The 22,865-nt window shown below is 50.5% G+C and overlaps 1 protein-coding gene across 5 annotated transcripts in view; it reads left to right on the forward strand.

Moving 5' to 3' along the window:
• NMT1 (N-myristoyltransferase 1) overlaps positions 1-22,865 on the forward strand; it is a 413,873-nt gene that overhangs the window by 322,732 nt on the left and 68,276 nt on the right. The window lies entirely within an intron of this gene.

Here is a 22,865-nt window from a genome sequence, read left to right on the forward strand (position 1 = left end):
CTATCTTAGACCTTAGGAACGTCAATCACTTCCTCCGGAAGGAGAAATTGAAGATGCTCACACTTGCTCAGGTCTTGTCTGCCCTAGACCCGCAAGACTGGACGGTAGCGTTAGACTTGCAGGACACTTACTTTCATATCCCCCTCCTGCCGGCCCACCGGCGTTACCTGCGGTTCACAGTAGGCCACGAGCACTTTCAGTTCGCCGTGCTCCCTTTTGGCCTTACCAGCGCCCCTCGGGTGTTCACGAAAGTGATGGCGGTGGTCGCAGCTCATCTGCCCAGATCTGGGGTTTCAGTCTTCCCCTATCTCGACGACTGGTTGTTGAAGGTGGGCTCGTCCCAGGCAGTCGACTCCCACCTCCAGACTATGGCCGACCTCCTGCATTTGCTGGGGTTCTCCATCAACGTGCTGAAGTAGCACCCGATTCCCCTCTCAGAAGCTCCTCTTCATCGGAGCGGTTCTGGACACGGCGCAGTTTCGGGTCTATCCTCCCGAACAGCGAGTCTTGGACATTCGGCTACGATTCCTATCTTTCAGGCCTTGTCTTGGGTTTCGGTCAGGATGACCTTGAGGCTGCTGGGCCTCATGGCCTGCTGCATCCTGCTGATCAATCATGCCAGATGGCATATGCGGGCTCTGCATTGGGACCTGAAGTTCCAGTGGGCGCAGCATCAGGGGAACCTGTCCGATTACATCCAGATCTCGGAGGGCACTGCACGACAATTGCAGTGGTGGCTCACGAACTAGCATTGGGTCAGCGGCAGATCCCTCTCCCTTCCCCAACCGGAGCACACAGTGGTGACTGATGCGTCCCTCCTGAGATGGGGCGGCCACATGGGAGAGGCGGAGATCAGAGGCCTCTGGTCTCCGGCGGAGTCCAGGCTCCATACCAACTTTCTGGAGCTCCGGGCGATCCTGCTTGCACTGAAGGCATTCCTTTCCTCTGTCAAGGGGAGAGTAGTGCAGGTGTTCGCAGACAACAACACCGCCATGGGGTACTGCAACAAGCAAGGCGGGGTGGCGTCGTGGACCCTATGTCAGGAGGCTCTGCATCTGTGGACATGGCTGGAACATCAAGGCATTTCCTTGGTGGTTCAACACTTGGCAGGTTCTTTCAACGCCAAGGCGGACGAACTCAGCCGCAGGTGCATGATGGATCAGGATTGGCATCTTCACTCGGAGGTGGCGCAAGGTCTCTCAACAGTGGGGAGAGCCTTGTTTAGATCTATTCGCCATCGAAGAGAACGCGCAATGTCGTCAGTTCTGCGCGTTGTAATTTCCAAGGCGGCACTCGCTCATCTACCCTTTTCGTCGCAAGTGGAGTTGCACTCTATTGTACGCCTTTCTGCCACTTCTACCCAGAGTGCTGAAGATCAGGCACGACCGGACCCAAGACATTCTTGTGGCTCCGGACTGGGCTCAAAGAGTTTGGTATCCCAAGCTACTCAGTACGAGCGTGGATCCCCCGATCCGACTGCCTCTTTGAGAGGATCTTCTGTCGCAGCAGCAGGGAACAGTCCTACACCCGAACCTGTCCAGCCTCCACCTCCTTGCATGGAGATTGAGCGGCGACCGTTGATTCTTTTTGACTTGCCTCCTAAAGTCTATGATGTCATTCTGGCAGCCAGGTTTCCTTCCACTAAATTGGTATACACCTGCAGGTGGAACAAATGTGTGGCATGTTGCACAGCAAAGGCTGTGGATCCCCTTTCTGCCCCTCTTTCAGAAGTCCTTTTGTTTCTTCTCTTTGGCCCAGCAGGGCTCTGCTCTGGGCACTATTAAGGGCTACCTTTCTGCAATTTCAGCCTTTCTCAGGCTCCCTGATCAGCCCTCTCTTTTCAAGTCCCCTGTTGTAAATCGATATCTCAAAGGCATTACTCACCTTTTCCCTCCTATTCCGTTTGTGATGCTATTTGATGTGCCCTCCTTTTGAGCCGCTTCACAACTGTCCTCTTTGTTTACTGACTTTAAAGACTGCTTTCCTGGTGGCCATCACCTCTGCTAGGCGCGTGTGTGAGCTCCAGGCTCTTTCCTGTAAACCTCCTTTTCTGTCTGTTCATCCGGACAAGGTTGTGCTTCGCACTCGTCCTTCCTTCTTGCCAAAGGTTGTTACTGCCTTCCACATCGGGCAAACTATCACCTTGCACACTTTCTTTCCGCCGCCACAACCTTTCAGAGAGGAAGAGAGGCTCCACCGTCTGGACCCAAAACATGCGCTCTCATTTTACCTGAATCTCACACAACAGTTCCGGGTGGCTGACCAGCTCTTTGTTGGCTACATAGGCGCCAAGAAAGGCCGGGCTGTACACAAGAGTAGTATCTCCCGCTGGGTCGTCTTGTGTATAAAAGCCTGTTATTCTCTGGCTAAAAAGGAACCTCTGTTGGGGTTGCGCGCCCATTCTACCAGGGCGACAGCAGCTACTACTGCATTGGGACGTGGTGTCCCCCTGCAAGATAAGTCAGGCAGCCACGTGGGCCTTGCTGCACACTTTTACGAAGCATTATTGCCTTGACAGTCCAGTCCGGAGAGACCGCTTCTTTGGCTGTTCTGTTCTCCGTGACTTTCTGGTGTGATCTTGGTTTGCAGACCCACCACCGGGGTTGGTATTGTTGGGGTGTCTATTCTAAGGTAAAGAATCTATCACTAACGTGTCTCTTTCAGATGCACAAGTTACTTACCTTCGGTAACGATATATCTGTAAGAGACATTAGTTAATGATAGATTCCTTACCGCCCCACCCATCCTCCCCGTTCTGCAAACTGATTTCTAGGGTTAAGGTCATCCCTTTCAGGGCCCTAGTTTCAATGCACCAGTGGTCAGTTTATTAGATGGCTCTGCGTTCATGGCGCAGAAAGTAGTGTACAGAACTGACGTCAGCGCCCGAGGGTGCGTCTAAGTAGCTGCTGCAACGTAATCCTGGGGATCACGACACCTACGACGGATGCGGAACCGCACAACACCACCTTCCGATGCGCAAGGGTACTGCTGACAAACTTTCCAGATCCAGTCTGATGCCTGGGTATATTCTAAGGTAAGGAATCTATTACTAGCTAATGTCTCTTACAGATATATCATTACCACAGGTAAGTAACTTGTGCTTTGGGTCACCTAAGTGCATTCCTATTTCATGAACTGAAATTCAGAGCTCCTGAATACAAAATAAAATTGAGGAGTGGCATAAGGCTCAGTGATGCTGTAATGCCAGTTTAGCTCTTGAAACATTCACAACTTGACCCAGTCACGGAGGAGTTAAATGATGATTTGCTTCATCCGTGGCCACGTTTTTGAAATGCCAGAATCATACATGCCTGGATTCCCCTTAGAATGAAGAACCGGGTGTTGAACTTCTGTGTGCTTTTGGTTTGCTAGGATGTCAAGTGTTGTGCCATCTTGATGGGCTAGTAAACATGAAACTGTGAAAATCATAGCCAAGCATCTTGAGATGCAGAGAAGCAGTTTTCACCTACCATTCCATATATAGCTGGAATGTTTCATTTCCAGCGTTTTTTTCCCCAACTGTTGCCTATTTTCACATATCTTTACTGAAATACATGGAAAATATTTTGAGCGCAGACTTCTATTTACCTGAGCAGCCATGCCCTTGGTGGTCATGGAATAATCTGCATTTTAATTTTATGTTTGACAGTTCATGAAGACAATTGTAAGCTTTCCTGTCTCTGTAATTAAGTCCATAAAGCCAGAAAATTTGTGTTATTCTAGGTTAATATAAAATATTTGACATCCCCCACACCCCCAGAAACTGTATTACCTTTACTAATTGCTCTGAAGTCGCCAGAAGGCAACACCCAACGCTTTATAAAAACCTTTAAGATATAATTAATATTCACATTCAGCACCAGTCAAGGACAGCCACGTCACCAAACTCACTGAAGCTAACCAAGACAACCGACTCGCCACCTAGGACCAGCTCACCCTTCAGGACACCACCTCCATCATGAAATCTGTCCAATCAGGGGCCCCCATGTATCCTTGCCCGTACCACATTTTGAGCCTCGTAAACCTCAGGATCAGCAGCAAACTCCCCACCCTCTTCACCTCTCACCACAGCTACCTTTCCTTGAAGACTGGAAACATGCAGCAGTTAAGACTACTCAAATCTTCACCGACCCCGGTGAACTTCCAAAAACTACCGCCCCCCTCCCCCCCCCCCCCCCCCCCCCCCCCCCCATCTCTCTCTTCACCGCTAAGGTCCTGGAAATAACCACTAACCACCAATTCCCTGGGTACCTAGAGAACTGCTAGATGCCTCCCAATCTGGATTCTGCACCAACCACATCTCTGAAACCGCCCTTATTGCAGCCAATGATATCAGAACCCTCCTATACCAGGGAGATATTTTTTCTCTGTTCCTCCTCGGCCTCTCAGCAGCTTTCCACACAGAGTCCCACCACATCCTGATCGAGGCTGCATCACATCAGAAGTCAAGGAGACTCCCTCAAGTGGATTGCCTCATTCCTTACCAGGAGAACGCAGAGTCTCCCTACAGCCGTTCGTCTCCAAACTAAAGGACATCTGTGGTGTCCCTCAAAGATCTTCCCTACACTGTTAATTCAACATCTACATGGCCCCAATTCCCCCTCCCCAGCCAGCATAGTCAGATGCCACAAACTAGACATCATCTCCTATGCAGACGATACCCAGCTCATTCTCTCGCTCTCAGCAGACCCCGCATCCACAAGAATCAACTTCCGCAGGTGCATGACGAGTGTCGCCGAGTGGATGAGGGACAACGGCTGTGGGAAGCCTGCTCTGTGCACACTATACCTTAGTTTGGTTTAGTATATACAGAGTCCAGTGGATCCCCAGAGGTATACCAGAGGCTAAAGTAGATAATACCTTACTCTCTTTTGTGGTAGTATGGTTGAAGAGTCAGGCTTATCAGAGGGTAGGGTTAAGCATTTGTTGTACATACTCCGGCAAGAGTGTCACACGCTCAAAAACTGAATCTAGACCAGTTGTTTGTATACAAAATTATTTTGTTTTATTTCTAGAAACAAGATGTTCGATGCATGTGAGCTGTAGATCACATGCTGTGCATAGCTCGCCATCTAGTGTTGGGTCCGGATGTTTGCACTTTGTTTTTCTTCGAAGAAGTCTTTCTAGTCACGAGGTAGGTGACTCCTACTTTCGATGATAGTGCGCATGGGATTCGACTCCATTGTTAGATTGCTTTTTATCCGCCATCTGGTTCGGACGTCTATCGCTGCGCTCTGGTTCGACACCATTCCTTCAGTTTCCCTCGACCGTATTGTTTACGATCGCGTTTTCCCTTCTATCGCGTATTGTATTTACTTGCAAAAACAAACTTTTGATCAAAAAGCTCGTGGAAGCCGTCGGGCAAACCCGCAGTCGATGGAACGAACTCCCTTTAAATTCCCTCGGTGTTACGTGAAATACCCGTGTACCGACTCACACGAAGTGTGTAATCTGTGTTTGTCCCCCAAACACAGAACAAGACTGCGACGCGTGCCAGGCTTTCCGCTCCAAGAAGACACTTCGCAACAGTCGGGCTCGACATGCAGAGCCAGCACACAAGCTCCATTCCGGACATCTTTGGACACCAATCAGACGAAGAGGCCGGCGAGGCCATGGGAACCGAGGAGGAGCAGAGCATCCTCTGTTTCCCAGAGCTCGACTCCGACCAAGAGGACAACATCCCACATGGACAACGTACCGTGAGTACAGCTCCCCCGTAGTCCCAAAACCCAACTCCACAAAAGAAGGCGGCTCTGGTCCAACCCGCGCCCTCTGGCTCCGGTCGGTACCGAGACTAAGCTTCCGATGCCCCGCCATCTAACTTGCCACCGAAGCCTATCAAAAAGCCTTCCGACTCCAGTTTTGATGCTCCGATCGACAAACTGGATCCGAAACAAAAAATGCTGTATATTCATCCTCAAACTGGACATATCACCGCTAAAGTGACTTTAAAAAGGACTGATACAGATGAAGCATACCACACTCCTTTAAAGACGAGAATGGTTGGAAGTAACCATTCCCCTCCTCTTCCTTCACCTCAGTTTCAGCCTATTTCACCTGAACATTCACCACCACATACTCCTCCTGACAACCAGGATGATGGGGATGACAATGGGGATGGGGAGGATAATCAACCAATGCAAGACCCATGGGATGATTACAATACCAATTCGCCCACGGGCAATTATCCTGATTTATATCCTAACAAGCCCTCTCCGCCAGATGACAGTGTAGGCTTCATTGAGTTACTGGGGAGAGCTGCCAACTATAATGGAGTGCAGCTACATAAGGAGTCCTTAGAAGAGGATTTCCTCTTTGAAACCCTGACTACCACGCAGAGGTCATCACATACACTACCTATGCTCAAAGGGATGATCAGGCATGTAGATGAAATTTTTAATGACCCAGTCAGAGCTCGTATTCTTACCCCTAGAGTAGACAACAAATACAAGCCAGCACCATCAGACCCAGTATATATAAAAGGTCAGTTGTCATTAGACTCACTGGTTGTGTCCAATGCAAGGAAAAGGGCCAACTCCCAGACAATGGGAGATGCTCCACCCCCGGATAAGGAATCCAGACTTATTGATGCTTCCGGGAAAAGGGTGGCCTCTCAGGTGGCCAATTTCTGGCGTGTCTCCAACACTCGGGCATTGCTAGCATGATATGACTGTGCACACTGGGACGAGATGGAGCAATTAATACAATATTTGACCCAGGAACGCAGATCTAAAGCACAAGACATGGTGCGTGAAGGGCAACTTATTTCCAATAACGCTAGAAGATGTTTCCTAGATGCTGCAGACACTGCTGCTAGAGTGGTAAACACCAGTGTCCTCTTGAAATGACCTGCCTGGCTTCGCATATCAGGGTTCAAACCAGAGGTGCAAACCTCCATTTTAAACACTCCCTTTGATAAAGAGCATCTATTTGGCCCAGTGGTAGATTTTTCACAAGAGAAAATGAAGAAAGACACTGAAGTGGCCAAATCCATGGGAGCCCTTCAGTCAGCAGAAACCTGTGGTTCCTTTTGATGCTCCTTTCACCGCAGAGGCTCAAAAAAAGACCTCCTCGGAGACCACCTCCACCTATAAGGGTAATAACCAACCCTCTCCATCTAGGGGTTACTTCAGAGGGGGTTAGAGAGGTAACAACGGGAAAGGCAGGGGTTCAAACACATGCACCTCCCCCTCCAATGCAAAGCAGTGACTTGCATCCACTTACCCCCCCCCCCCCCCCCGACCACTTAACACCTGTCGGGTGAAGACTGTCTGATTTCCTACCAATCTGGCAGTCAATGACAGACAGTTGGGTACTACAAATTATCCGTTCTGGTTACTGACTGGAGTTCATTAGCACTCCAAACATTCTACCCAAGTCACACAAACTTTCACCGGATCACCTACACCTCCTCAAATAAGAGGTTCAGTCTCTACGTCTAAAAAGAGCGATGCACACTGTTCCGCAACGCCGAAGGCGTCGAAGGCCCGAAAAACAGGCCAAGGAACCACTGGTTTTCCAGGATCTGTGTTGGGACGCGGAAAAGAAGAAAAACTGACGTCAGCGCGCCGGGAGGGGCTTATATGGCTCCACTGACGTCACGTCCGTGGACGTCCGGGTGGAGCCGTGCGGCGTAGCCTCCGGCGCGCAGCGGTGCTGCACCAAAGTTTTCCAGATCCAGTTTAGTCACCTTGTTGTCTGTTAAGTTGTTGACTGCTAAATTCTTTCTGGAACTTGGTGGTGTTCAGTCGCAGGCCCGCCTCCTCTATGGGTATGGCTTTGGTATCTATTCTAAGTTAAGAAATCTGCGGCTAGATGTCTCTATCAGATGGACGAGTTACTTACCTTCGTTAACGATGTATCTGGTAGAGACCCAGTCTAGCCGCAGATTCCTTAACGCCCACCCATCCTCTCCGTTCTGCGAGGAAATTTTCAGGTTGGGTTTCCCGCATTCGCCTCCCTCCGGGTGGCTTTCTCTTCCTGCGGGGTGCCATCTTTTACGACACACCTAGACTGGATGCTTCATTCTGTTATGCTTGCTCTGCTCCACCCACTCTCGTGATTGGGTGGTATGCTCATGTGTCATATGTTATATGTCCTTTTATATCCCTATGCCCTGGGTCATCCGGTGTGGGGTCTACTCATGTTTCCTCCCCCCCCCCCCCTTCTCACTTGGCCTTGGGGTCTCTTACCACCCCTGCAGTCCATTGGTTTGAAGTCGATTGGCTCCGCCTCAGTCTTTAGGTCTCTTACAGGGGATACAACGTCCCTTTCTGGTACTGACTTGTGGTGGATTGTCAACTGTTGACTTGTTGCCCTTCACAGTTTTATATATTATAGTTGCAGACTTTGTCATATGCCATGATGTTTTTTCACATCTTTTTTTCTGCCTCCGGCGAGAGTTTAGCCTCTGTTTTTGCGGGGTTGTTTCTCAGAGCGGTGCTCTGCTTTCCCTTCACTTTTCTTCAATATACAGTGCCTGACGCTGTACTTTATAGAGCTGTTTTTCTCTTCTTTTTTCATCTTTTTCGCACACCGTTTCCATACTCTCAGTTTTTGCTGGTGGTTCCGCGTTGTGGCGCGGACTAAGTTTCTCCGACGAAAACTGACGTCAGCGAGCTGGTAGGGGCTTATATGGCTCCACTGACGTCACGTCCGTGGATGACATCAGGGTGAAGCCGTGCGGCGCCGCTGCGGAAAGTTTTCCTGATCCAGTCTGACGCCTGGGGATATTCTAAGTTAAGGATTCGGCGGCCTGACTGTGTCTCTACCAGATACATCGTTACCGAAGGTAAGTAACTCGTCCGATTGCAGATCTCAGCAGGCAAAGACAGCAAATACACAAATGGGAACTCCACCCTGAGGTTCTCCTCCCATACTTTCAAAGTTGGGGAGTCCCTCACATTGACCTGTTCGCCATACACCAAAACGCAAAATGCCAAAGCTTCGCATCCAGGTACCCACTACCGCAATCCAAGGGCAATGCACTATGAATGAACTGGTCAGGGATATTTGGCGACGCTTTTCCGCCTCTCCCACTCATTCCATTAGTGGTTCAAAAGCTCAGACAAACATCTATCACACTAATCCTAGTAGCTCCCACATGGGCACGTCAACCATGGTTCACAACCCCGTTGGAGCAATTGCTAGTCCTGCATCAAAAGCTACATTTAACCTCCAGATCCCAAGCAACTGAACCTCTCGGTCTGGCTCCTGAAGTCTTAGTTTGGTTACTAAACCTTCCACCAGAATGTATGAATATCATTAGGGAGGCTAGAAAACCTACTACAAGAGCCTGCTACGCAGATAAGTGGAAGAGATTTGTAATCTACTGTGGTAACAATCATGTTGACCCGCTTGATGCTTCCATACAGAACATCATATGCTATCTTACACTTTCAACAGTCAGCGTTGGCTGATACCTCTATCAGACTACTCCTAGCGGCAATTGCTGCATATCTACAAAATAGACCGCATTTGTCGTTATTTAGAGTACCTGTGATCAAACCTTTCATGGAAGGACTAAAAAGAGTCATACCACCAAAAACTAACATCAGCTCCAGTGTGGAATCTTAATATAGACCTTACAAGGTTGATGGGCCCACCTTTTGAGCCCATGCATAAATGCAAACTACAGTTCCTCTTTTGGAAAACCGCTTTCTTCATTGCAATCACATCATTAAGGAGAGTGAGTAAATTACAGGCATTAACCATACAAGAACCATTTTTCCAACTAGACAAAGTGGTTCTTCGTACCAATCCTAAATTTTTACCTAAGGTCGAATTTGCATTTCACATAAATCAGTCGATAGAATTACCCGTATTCTTTCCTCAACCGGATTCAGTTGCAGAAAGAGCTCTACACACCTTAGATGTAAGAAGAGCACTCTTGTACTACACTGAAAAGACCAAATCTTTTCGTAAAACAAAACAACTTTGTTGCTTTTGCGCCACCACTCAAGGGCAATCCTATCTCCAAATCAGGTATTGCAAGGTGGATTGTTAAGTTCATTCAAACATGCTATGCGAAAGCAAAGAAAGCTCTAACTGTACATAGGGCACATTCCACTCATAAGGTAGGGGCAACTGTTTTTTGGGGGGGGGGAAACATTCCTATTGTTGCCATTTGCAAAGCTGCAACATGGTCTACACCGCACACATTCATTAAACATTATTGTGTAGATGTGTCAACAAGATAACAAGCCAATGTGGGTCAAGTAGTACTTAAAACACTATTTCAGACAACTCCAACAGCTACAGGTTAGCCACCTCTTTGGGAGGATATTGCTATATAATCTATGCACAGCATGTGATGTACAGCTCACATGCCTCAAACGGATAATGTTACTTACCCAGTAAGCATCTGTTCTTGGCATGTAGAGCTGTAGTCACATGCGCCCACCTACCACCCCGGATACCTGTAGCTGCTGCAGTTATCTTATTTACATACATTTGCATGAACATCTCTATTCTTTACTAGTACTACTCCATTCTCACCCTCTGCGGCAAACAATCTAACAATGGAGTCGATGCCCATGTGCACTATCATCGAAAGGAGGAGTCACCTACCTCGTGACTGGAAAGACTTCTTCGAAGAAGAACAAAGTGCAAACATCCACACCCAACACTAGATGGCGAGCTATGCACAGCGTGTAACTCTACAGCTCTACATGCCAAGAACAGATGCTTACTGGGTAAGTAATGTTCTTACTTAGTAGCAGGTAAGTTAAACTCTTAATACAATGTTACTTTCAGCAAAACAGTGAATACTGGAGTTGTAGGAACATTCAGATTTCTTTTACAGTTGAGAAAACTATAAACTGTTCAAAAATGCTTGTGATGACTTTTAGATTACCTCATGATTTGCTGTTTTTAGTTTGGCATGAAACGCACTCTTAACACGCAGTCCAAGCAACACAGGACATCGATAAAAAGGTTAACTCTAGTGAGGACCTAAGTTACTCTTTGTTGCAGTACAAGACAGTTCAACGCAAATTTCAGCCCTATGGAGAAATCGAAGTGTTAAGGTTACATGTGAGTAAAACGGTTTTAGGATTTTAGTTTTGGGGGGGGTAGAACCAAGGTTCCCCAAGGTTTAGGTTGGCACTAAAGGGACACCCCTAGCAGCACTATGGCGTCTGGGTTGCAGAGTGCAGGGTGCCAATGTTAGCCAATGGAGCTAGGGGGCACCTTGGTTGGGGACTGCTCACGGGCATGCCACTCGGTTCCAGGAGCCAAGCTCCTAGGGTTAAGGTTAGGGCAAAGGGCACAAAGTCCACACCACCAGTGGCGGCCGGGTGCAGGGTGCTCGGGAGTTGTCGGGAGTCCAGTGCTTTTCAATGGAGGATGTCGGTCGCAATAAAGGTCTGGAGAGAGGGTTGTGGAGGTTGTCCAATACTGGATCACCGGTCCGAATCGCTGGGGGAAACTCGCCGCGGTGTTGGGCCACTCTAACTCAGACCATGGGCATCGGGTGCAGAGTGGTGAGGACTCAGAAATCCGTCTCCATCTGGAGTCCTGGCTTGGGTTGGTGTTTGAGAAATCTGGTGTCCGCGGGAGATCAGAGTTCTTTAGTAAGGCGAAGCAGGTCCCCGGGGTTCTTGGAGGCTGCTGGGTGTAGGACACGCTGGGTTCAGCTTGCAGGAGTTTCAGAGCAGGAGACAGGCTGATAGGGGTGGGGCCAAAGCAGTTGTCTTCTTCCTCTTCTGCAGCATGGTTCTTTGGTTCTGCTTCTTTTTTTTTCATGTGTAATCTGAAGAGCCAAGGTTCAGGGGTGCCTGTAAATACTAGATTTGGGGATGTTATAGAGGGTGTACAGGTTGGGACCAATGGGTCCCCACCCTGGGGTGTCTAGCTTGGGACCAATGGGTCCGTCCCTGTGGTTACTACATCCCCTAGTATGCCAGGGGGGCACAAGCCTCTTCCTTATTAGAGGGGTCCCATCATCTAAAAGATGGCAGGGACTAGGATCTACAAGATGGCAGGGACTGAGATGTGGGCTTCACCTCGCCTCCCCCACTTGAGGGATGGGATTGGTAAAGATGGGCACACCTCCCTTCCTAGCTAGGTTTTCCCACCAGTTCTCGCTCCTAAAATGGGGGTCCGAACCGGTGGGAGCCAGTTGCTGATAGCAGCAAAAGGCTGGGGGCAACTAACAAAGGTGGCAAGCCTTTGAAACTCCCTCTTGGAGGACCCTGCCCATCCTCGGGGAGAAGACATGACACCTCTTCCCAGGATGTGCTTTGTTTCCAGACCCAGAGAGCAGAGGACTTTCTATGCAGGGATCCAGAAACCTGTCTAGGGGTGGCAGATGGCTGGAAGCTAGTCAGGAACCACACCAAAGTTGGTCGCTTTTCAGGGTGTATCTCTAAGATGCCCTCTGTTTGCATTTTTCATTAAATGCAACACTGGCATCAGTGTGGGTTTAATGTACATGGAAACTTGATACCAAACTTCCCAGACTTCAGGAAACCCATCATGGGTCTGTCTAGTTCGTGTTGACAAACTCCCAGCCCATGTACTCAAAATGGCACAGGCACTGTTGTGGCATATTGCTCATGCTGTTATGCCCCCCACATGTGGGGGCATAACAGAGGGTTGACCTACCCATGCCTCAGACCGTGTCAGTGGGCACGGCACGCAGGGGTGTATGCCATATCGACTCTTCAGTTTGGTCTTCACTAAAACACCCAGTCTGCAATGGCATGGTGGGGGTGTTAAGGTGAGGAGTCTTTGACGATGGTCATCTCTGGTCACAAGGCCCTTGGTACCAGGGGTACCTTTTACAAGGGATTTACATGTGGCCCTGAGGTGTGCCTGTTGTGGGTGCAAAGGCACAGTTTTGGGAAAGAGGACAGGTGCTGGGGCCTGGTTAGCAGGATCCCAGCACACTCAGTCAAGTTGGCCTCTAGTATCTGGCAAAAGGTTAGGGGGTGACCATGCAAAAAGTGGCACTTTACTACAACTGCCTGAAGCTCAACACTGACAAAACAAATACTGACTCGGCGACACCACCATCCCTTGGAACGACTCCTGGTGGCCCTCGGAACTTCGACCCTCACTTGAAACCTACCAACCATGCCAGAAACCTTGGCATAATCCTCGACCGCAAACTGTCCATGAAATCCCAGATCAGTGCTGTCTCCTCCGCTTCCTTTCTCGCTCTTGGCATGCTGCAAAGAATCTTCAAATGGCTCTCCATCAACCCCAGGCTGGCTGTCACTCAATCCCTGGTCACCAGCTGACTGTACTACGGCAACGCACTGTATGCAGGAATCGCCACACACCTTCTGCAGAGACTCCAGATGATACAGAGCTCTGCTGCCAGACTCCTCCTTGACCTCCCAGGAAAACTCTCATCACCCCTCATTCCACGTTCCTCCATGTGCTCCCCATACAGAAAACATGGCAATTCAAGCTGATGATCCACACCTACAAGGCACTGCACAACGAAGATCCAGCCTACATCAACCACCGCCTGAACTTCCATCAACCATCCAGACTCCGGCAATACACATCCAATTCTCTTGCCCCCCGCCCCACACATCTGCCGATGCTACAGCAGAGGACGATTGTACGAAAGTGGGTTTCTGTTGCAGTAACAACCCCGCTTTTTGCTAGATTTCTGATGCACTTTGACTGGGTGTGCCCTGAGTCCCTGCCAATTAGGTTCCCAGGGCCTGTGTTCTTTCCCTAGTCTTTACCATTGTTTCCACAATTGACACAACTCTGGCCTACCTGTAAGTCCCTTGTAAAGGTTACCTATGGTACCAAGGGCATTGTAGCCAGAGAAAGGCCTCTAAGGGCTGTAGCATGTATTATGCTACCCTCGGAGACCTCACACCACAATCATGCACCGCTTCCATTGCAGCCTGCTTGTGGTGCAGCTAAAGGTAAAGTCGACATGGCACACTTCCCTGTGTGCCATGCCTGCCCAGCACTGCATGACGCCTAGGTAAATAACCCTTAAGGCAGAGTGCCCTATACCTCATTGTACAACCTATCTGCATGAGCCGTTCTTAGATATATATGTGCCCAGTAAAGGCATCCTGAGTATATGGTCTGGAAACTGGTCATTACGAGTTTCCTAGCACCATAATAGATTTACTGAATCCTGGGATGTTTGGTTTCAAACATCTCAGAAAAGTAAACCTGCACTGATGCCAGTGTCAGATTTATTATTCCATTTACTCTGGGGTCCCATCTAGAGGGGACCACTGAACAAAACGAACCACTAGTGGGATCCTGACTGGTGAACGCCTGCCTGCCACCACGAGACAGGTTTCTGAACCCCTGGTGTTGGGAGCCTTCCCTTCCTAAGCCCAGAAACAAAGCCTTTCCTGGGCCACGGTGTTCACACCTCCCCCAGATCAGGAAGAGCCATCTGTGGCAGGGGAGCTTCAAAGGTCTTGCTGCCTTTGCAATGCGACCCCCAGCGCACCTGTCTCAACCCCCTTTTCGGCAGACAGGCAGGAAAGATTAGGACAGCCCAGAAGTTGTGCCCATTTCTGTCAACCCCACCCCTCAGGTGGGGGAGCCAAGGTGAAGCTCACTCTTCAGTGCCCACCATCTTGCAGATGGCAGGCACCCCCCAGTCAGGGATTGTGCCCACTCCCCCATGTGGGGTGAGCACACTGAAGGTGTAGTCTCCCTAAGGTCAGTAGCCCATTAGTTTTGCAGCGTGAATATTTCTGGATTCACTATGCTGTGCATTATTCCGCGATCTTGTGGTTGGGTCCGGATTCGTAGTCTTCCTTTTTTTTTTTTTTCCGTAGCCCAGGTGGGCGTCGACGTCCCACCATTTGGTGTACCTCTCGTGACGTCGGCGTGCTTACTGCGGAAGTCCCACCTTGGGTGTGCCATCTTCAGATTCTTTTTTCCGCCGTTGGGTCTGGACCGTCATCGAGAAGCTCCAGAGTTTGAACGAAGGAAAAGATAAATACGCGAGTTTCATCGAAGGAGAAAGTATACAAGACTACAGAAGAAGAACATACAGCTGGGACGACTAAGAAGGTGGAGTTCCACGGAAACTTCGACGCCCATTGGAAAATGCGCACTCAGACTCTGAGCGCAATGGACAAGACGCCATTCAAATTCTGCCGTAACTGCCACCACAAATACGCGCAGAAGGATCAGCATCCAGTCTGCAACCTTTGCCTGCCGATCGACCACGTGAGCAAGGATTGCAACGCCTGCGCCGTCTTCACGCCGAAGACGCTCCAAGTGAGAGAAAGGCAGAGAAGAGCCAACTTCAACATGGAAGGCAAGGGTAAGGCCCCGTCGCTGTACGAGCTGGGCCTCTCCACCGACGATGAGGACAACATCGCCGAAGGACCCGACGTCTTCACGGTCGCAGAGCCCGATAAGAAATCGCCTGACAAGGTAGGAGACTCTTCGAGTACGAAAGCCCCGAAAGGGCCCCGAAAACCTGAGAGTGACTCTCGAAAAACAGAGTCAAAGTCCTCGAAAGGAACACCGGTGCCGAAAATGTCGACGACCGCAAGTGGATCCAAGGACGAAAGGCCCGGCGGATCCTTCGAGAAGGACTCCCAGGTGCCGAAGTCCTCCGAAAAGCAGGGTTCGTCGAAGCAGGGCCTAGAGGTGAGCCGGCCGACGACGAAGGAAAAGGCCGCGTCGACGCAAGCTCCGTCGAAGAGACCAGCGCTCGACGCCGATCCCGCCTCCGAAATGGAGAAGAAAAAGAGAAGGCTCGAGATGGAGAGTATCCTTCTGAGGAAGAAGGAGTTAGATGAAAAAATGAGACCGTACAAGATCCCAGTAAGGCCGCCGACCAAGGTCGAGGAACAGGAGGACTTCGACACCGAAGATCTGTCGAGAGATCCTGAAGAGGAGGAAGAGGAAGCCTACTATGAGGGAGAAGAAGACGAGCAGCAGTCGATCTACGGCTCGGCGCAGTCGACGACTCAGGAGATGGAATGGCAAGACCTCGACGCCGAAAGTCCCGGGGAGCCTGTGGAGACATATCCTTCGAGGCCTTCGCCGCCAGACGACATTGGAGCATACAACATGGTCGTCAGGAGCGCAGCAGCGGCCTTTGGGGTGAAATTGGACGAGGAAAAGCAGAAAGCAGACTTTCTACTGGAAACACTGCTCCCCATCCAGACTGGAGCATGGGGAGGAACTGGCTCCTAAAGCGTGATGAACCAAGGGAAGGAGGCATTCAAGGAGCCCGGAACTTGCAGATCCATCACTCCAAGAACAGAAAAGAAGTACAAGCACTCTTCACAGGATCCTCCATATATCAAGGGATCAGTCACAGCTGACTCCATCATTGGCCCTCTTCCTGGCCGTGGAAGCAATGTGCCGGCTACGTCAGGGCCGCCTCCCGACAAGGAGAGCAGAAGAATGGACCTCACCGGGAGGAAGGTGGAGAGAAATGCGGCCATGCACTGGCGCATGGCCAACTCCAATGCCCTTCTGAACAGGCACCAGCACCAACACTGGGACGAAATGGGAGACCTAATTAAGCATCTCCCAGAGCAGTACAGACAGAGAGCTTCCCATCTGGTCGAGGAAGGCAAAAGCATTTCGAACGCAAAGACAGCATTGGACGGGGCAGAGACATCTAGCAGGCTGATGGCTATTGGTATCACGGAGAGGAGGCAAGCCTGGCTCCGAATTTCTGGCTTCAAACAGGAGGTCCAGAACAACATACTGAACACACCATTCAACGGGGAGACGCTGTTCGGTGCCACGGTGGACGAAAAACTCTCCCAGCTGAAGAAGGAAAATGAAACGGCTAGGTCCATGGGGGCCATGCAATTCAGAGGGATGCGAAGAGGCACCACAGCTCGGATACCCTTCGGAAGGGGAGGAAACCAGCCGGGTACGTCACACCAGACTTTCCAGCAAGGACAGCAGGGTGATGGTCACAGCCAGCAGGGCCAGCAGAAGCAGAACTGGCAGTACCAACCTCGGGGCAAGTCCTTTCGCGGGAGGGGAAACGGACGTGGACAGAGAAGAAGAGGGGGAGACCAACCCTCCTCAAAGTGACTTCCATCGAAAGAAGAGGCTCACCCTCAGGATACCCCGGGGGTGAAGCGCATAGTGAACACAGTAGGGGGGGTTCACAAACCAAACGCCTGCGAGCATGCAACACCAGTAGGCGGAAGACTAAAACTTTACCTTCAACAATGGCAAAAAATAACCTCAGACAAATGGATTCTGAACGTCATACAGTACGGGTACTGTATAGAGCTAGAGAAAAGACCTCCAGACAAGAAACCAAAAAGAAGGCAACGCTCCAGGCAGGAGCTTGCTCAACTCAAAAAGGAGACTCTGCAACTGCTCCAAAAGAAGGCCATAGAACCGGTGCCACACAGAGAAAGGAACAAGGGAGTGTACTCAAACTACTTCCTGGTCCCAAAGGTGGACGAAACACTAAGACCCATCCTGGATCTACGGTTCCTAAACAGATTCATAAAAACTCAGATTCAAAATGACATCGCTGCAAGAAGTGCTACCCCAGTTACGAGGAGGAGACTTCATGTCCACGGTGGATCTCAAAGATGCCTACCTGCACATATCGATGAACGGTCGACACAAGAACCTGATAAGGTTCAACATCAACGAGGATCACTACCAATTCACAACCCTAGCATTCGGCCTCAAGACCGCGCCAAGGGTGTTCACAAAATGCCTGGCAGCGGTAGCAGCATACCTACGGAGGGAAGGGATCCATGTATACCCTTACCTGGACGACTGGCTAATCAAAGCAAGTACTCGCGACAAGTGCGAGGAACACGCAGAAATAGTGACAAATACACTAACAAGTCTAGGGTTCTCGATTCACTGGGGGAAATCATCAATGGAACCAGAACAGGTGAAGATCTTCCTGGGGGCACAGATCAACACCATAAACAACACAGTCATGCCCAGCAACAGGAGAACAGAAGCCCTTCTGAAGGAGACACGTCTCTACCAGAAGGGGCGAGCTCTGACAGTGAGAACGGCGAGCAAGATCATGGGGATGATGGCGTCATGCATACACCTAGTCCCCAATGTACGCCTACACATGAGACCTTTCCAATAATGGCTGCAACAACAATGGTCACAAGCAAACGGAAGTTGGGAGGATCTAGTGGTTGTAACGCACGCAGTGCAGGAAGAGATAACATGGTGGAACAGGGAAAACATCACAACAGGGAAACCCTTGACACCTCCTAACCCAACTGTGACCACCACAGACGCATCCCAGAGGGGATGGTGTGCACACATGAACAAGCTCAGAGTGAGAGGTCTGTGGACTCCAACGGATGCGGTCAAACACATCAACTACCTGGAATAAACTACCGTACTGCTAGCCCTGAAGGCTTTCTAGAGGCAGCTGTACAACCAAAGCGTGTTGATACAAACAGACAATACTACGACGATGTTCTACATCAACAAGCAGGGAGGAACGCAATCGTTCCCCCTATCCAAACTGGCTCAGCAGATCTGGAGATGGACAATCCCACTGAAAATAGACCTGCTGGCCATACACCTTCCAGGGAAGGACAATGTGGAAGCGGACTGGCTCAGCAGGCAGACTTCGGCATCCCACGAGTGGGAGCTCAATGGATGGGAAACGCAAAAACTATTCAGAAGGTGGGGGAAACCTACAATAGACCTATTTGCAACACGCCAGAATGCAAAATGCCAAAACTTCGCATCCAGACAACCAGAAAAACAATCCCAGGGGAATGCCCTATGGATAAGCTGGTCAAAAACATTTGCCTACGCTTTTCCACCAATACCACTGATGCACAGAGTACTCAACAAATGCAGGACAAGCAACATGACGCTGATCCTAGTAGCACCACAGTGGGCAAGACAAACGTGGTACTCTCAGATAGTGGAGATGGCAGAGGGCCCTCCACACAAATTCAAAAAAAATCAAAGACTTACTCTCCATGCAGAACGGAGAGGTTCTACACCCAGAGCCAGAGAGCCTCAGTCTAGCGGCTTGGCTCCTGAGGACCTAGAGTTCGCACACCTTAAGCTACCTCGAAGCACTATGCGAGTGCTGCGTGAGGCTAGGAGGCCATCGACTCGGAAATGCTATGGAGATAAATGGAAAAGGTTTACTATTTGGTGCACCAGAAATAAACTGCAAAACAAAATGACCAAGGAATCAACGGTGCTTAGATACCTCACACACCTACAAAAATCTAATCTATGCTCGTCGTCACTAAGAGTCCACCTAGCGGCGATTGTAGCGTACACACGAGGGGAGACGGGAGGAAGTTTCTTTACCTCTCAGGTAGTAAAGAGATTCCTCGAGGGAGCTAAAAGATTAGCACCACCTAAAAGAATGCCGGCATGGAACCTCAATTTAGTCCTGACTGAACTCATGAAGGCGCCCTTTGAGCCCATACACAAAGCCTCACTACAAATGCTGAGCATGAAAACAGCCTTCCTGGTAGCAATAACATCGCTACGCAGGGTAAGCGAACTGCAGGCGTTAACACTACAGGAGCCCTACATACAGATCCACAAGGACAGAGTCGTCATGAGGACAGACCCACACTTCATGCCAAATGTGGTGTCCGCTTTCCATATGAACCAGACCATTCAAATACCAAGTTTCTTCCAAAACCCGACAACGGGCGCAGAGAGGGCACTTCACACTCTCGACGCCAGAAGGGCGGTGATGCACTACATAGAGAGAACTAAGGAACATAGGAAAACAAAACAGTTTTTCGTGTCATTCGCTACCAGTTTCCTGGGTAGACCAGTGACCAAGGGCACCATCGCACGATGGATCGCGCTAACAATACAATTCTGCCGCAGGCAGGTCAAGAACTATCGGAGGGGGCACAGGCACACTCCACAAGGAAGAAGGGGGCAACAATTGCCTTTCTGGCAAACACGCCCATTCAGGACATATGTCTGGCGGCAACCTGGGCTTCAGTGCACACGTTCACTAAGCACTACTGCGTGGACATACAGATGAACAAGGAAGCACAAGTAGGACAGAAGGTGCTCCAACATATATTCAACGACCAACGCTCATCTTCCACCCAACCGCCACAAAAATAGCAATTCGCTACAAAGTCTATGCACAGCATAGTGAATCCAGAAAGATTCACGCTGCAAAACGAATAGTTTCTTACCTGTCGGTGTAGTTTTGCAGCTTGAAGATCTTTCTGGATTCACTAGCGGACCCACCCACCTCCGCCAGAAAGATGAGGCAGGAGAGCAAGGTGGAATAACAAGTGAGGTTGAGAAGAATAAAATACTGAAAAGAGACTTGGAGAATAAACAAGACTAAAACCGCCTGGGGTTAAAAAAAAAAAAAAAAAAAAAGAGAAGACAAAAGAACAAAACAAGGGAAAAAAGAACCCGAAGATGGCGCACCCAAGGTGGGACTTCCGCAGGAAGCGCGCTGACGTCACGAGAGGTACACCAAATGGTGGGACGTCGACGCCCACCTGGGCTACGAGAAAAAGAAAAAAAAGAAAGACTACGAATCCGGACCCAACCACAAGATCGCGGAATAATGCACAGCATCAAGCTGCAAAACTACACCGACAGGTAAGAAACTATTCGTTACTGCCTTGAGACCCCTTAAACACCCCCTAAATGCAGTATTTAGGGGGCAGCCCAGAACCCGGAATTTAGTTCCCTACGAAGACTGGCCCGACGAAGACTACGCAGCAGAGAAGACCCAGAGGCCCCAGCCCTACCAGCCTGCTTGCACCTTCGGAAACTCCTGCAGCCAAGAAGATGTTGAGCCAGGGGTCAGCGACCTCCACAAACCCTGAGAGGACTGGCCCACTTCTACAAAGACTCCAGAGGACAGGAGCTCTGTCTACAAAAGAAAACAAGACCAATACCTCCAGGCCCTGTGGAACTGTGAAGCCTCACCCTCCGGACCTACCTCTGCACCCGATGCCCACGGCCCGAGTCCAGGAGGCCCACTGATCCAGAAGAGGTTCCCCATCTGTCTTGAGTCCGAATCCAATGAGGGGTGTCGCCTCCAAGCACGTGTCGATGCCTGCAGCCTTAACACCGAGATCCCTACGCCGCAACCTGCCAGTAAAGCGAAATCTGACATCTAAAGACACCCTTGCAGCCTCCAGCCCTGCGGTCCTACCGACCAGTTCCAAAGGTGTCCTGATGGCCCCCCTGCATCCAAAGTTATTTACCTGGCTGTTGTGAGAAAGTGCCATCTTTCTTGCATGGTATGCCCCCACTTTTTGCTAAATTGCTGAATGTACTTCGATTGAGTGTACCCTGGGTTCCTGCCAATCAGGTGCCCAGGGCCTATGTTCCTTCCTTAAACCACACAAACTCCAAATTGGCAAACCCTAGCCACATGTCAGCCCCTAGTAAATGGTACCCTAGGTACCCAGGGCCTTGTGGCCAGGGAAGGCCTCTAAGGGCTGCAGCACTCATTGTGCCACCCTCAGAGGCCCTGTACCCTTACACACACACTGCCCTTGCAGGCTGAGTGTCTGGGTGCAGGACAAAACAAAGAGTCGACATGGCACACATCACTGTGTACCATGCCCATCACCTACACTGCCAAGGCATATGTCAGCCACCCCTCTAGCTGGGTGCATTACGCCTATGGTGTGGGCACAGGAGCAGGAGCCCTGTGCCCCTACAGTACCCGGGTCCATTCCTGGGCACTGTAAGTGCAGTGCTGTCATTTAAGAGTACATGGTGCTGAGAGCTTGTCAAACACGAGCTCCACAGCACCATATTGGCAACACTGAAGCCTGGGAAGTTTGGTATCAAACTTCTCAGCACATTGAACCCACACTGATGCCAGTGTAGGATTTAATGTACTAAGCACCCCAGAGGGCATCTTAGAGATGCCCCCTTACAGCTAACTTACAATCCACGTCTGCTCTGAGGCTGCCCAGGCTGCCACACAGCAGACACGTTGCTGGACCCCTGGGTGGGAGAGCCCCTGCTCTCCCGGGCCTGCAACAATGCACATCCTGGGTGAGGTGAGAAATCTCCTCCCCCAGGATGAGCAAAGGGAAGCTTCAAAGGCAGGGCGCCATTTGGTGTTTCCCCAGGTCACTGCAACCCCCCACTCTGGCGGGAAGCTTGGCCGGAAACCCCATACAAGGACAGGGGATGTGCCAGCCTGCCCACCCCACCCCTCAGGTGGGGGAGGCGAGGTGAAGCACATCTCCGGGCTCTCGCCATCTTGAAGATGGGAGGCCCTACCCTATCAGGATTAGGCTACTGCCCCCCTCCCACAGGAGAGAGGCAGGATAGGGGGTGTACCCACCCCAGGACAAGGACCCATTGGTCCCTGGCCTACACCTACCTGTAACGCCCCTAAATCTAGTATTTAGGGGCCCCCTGAACCTTCCTTCCTTAGATTCCAGATAGAAAATTACAAGAAGAGCAAGAAGAACAAAGACCTGCCCTGCAGCTGCTAAAAAGAGAAGAAGACACCAACTGCTTAGGCCCCAGCCCTACCGGCCTGTCGACTCTCGAACCTGCACCAGCGCGGCATCTCTCGTGGCCAGCAACCTCACCAACCCCGGAGGACCTGGCTACCTTTTGGCTCTAAGCCCCTGGGACTCCCATGAGTAGAGGCTCTACTCAAACCTATTTTTAACCCCTGGCAGCAGCCCGGAACCGCGGACCCAACACACTCTGCGCCAAGCCTGGCCAGTGCCGGAGTGGACAAAGACCTTGAGGACGACCCCACGGCGACTGTGACCCCGAGTCCGGCACCCAAGGACCCCCCTCGACATCCCGGAGGAAGCCTGCAGCCTCAGAACCAAGTGCCACCCCAACCGCGATCAACCAGAGGGTAAGATTCCCGACGTCAAAAGGCACCCGGCGCCCTGCGACCCCTGTGCCCAATCCCGGGGTACCCACCTAACCTACAACTA

Source organism: Triturus cristatus, chromosome 1_1 (assembly GCF_964204655.1).
Source record: "Triturus cristatus chromosome 1_1, aTriCri1.1, whole genome shotgun sequence".
Lineage (NCBI taxonomy): Eukaryota > Metazoa > Chordata > Amphibia > Caudata > Salamandridae > Triturus > Triturus cristatus.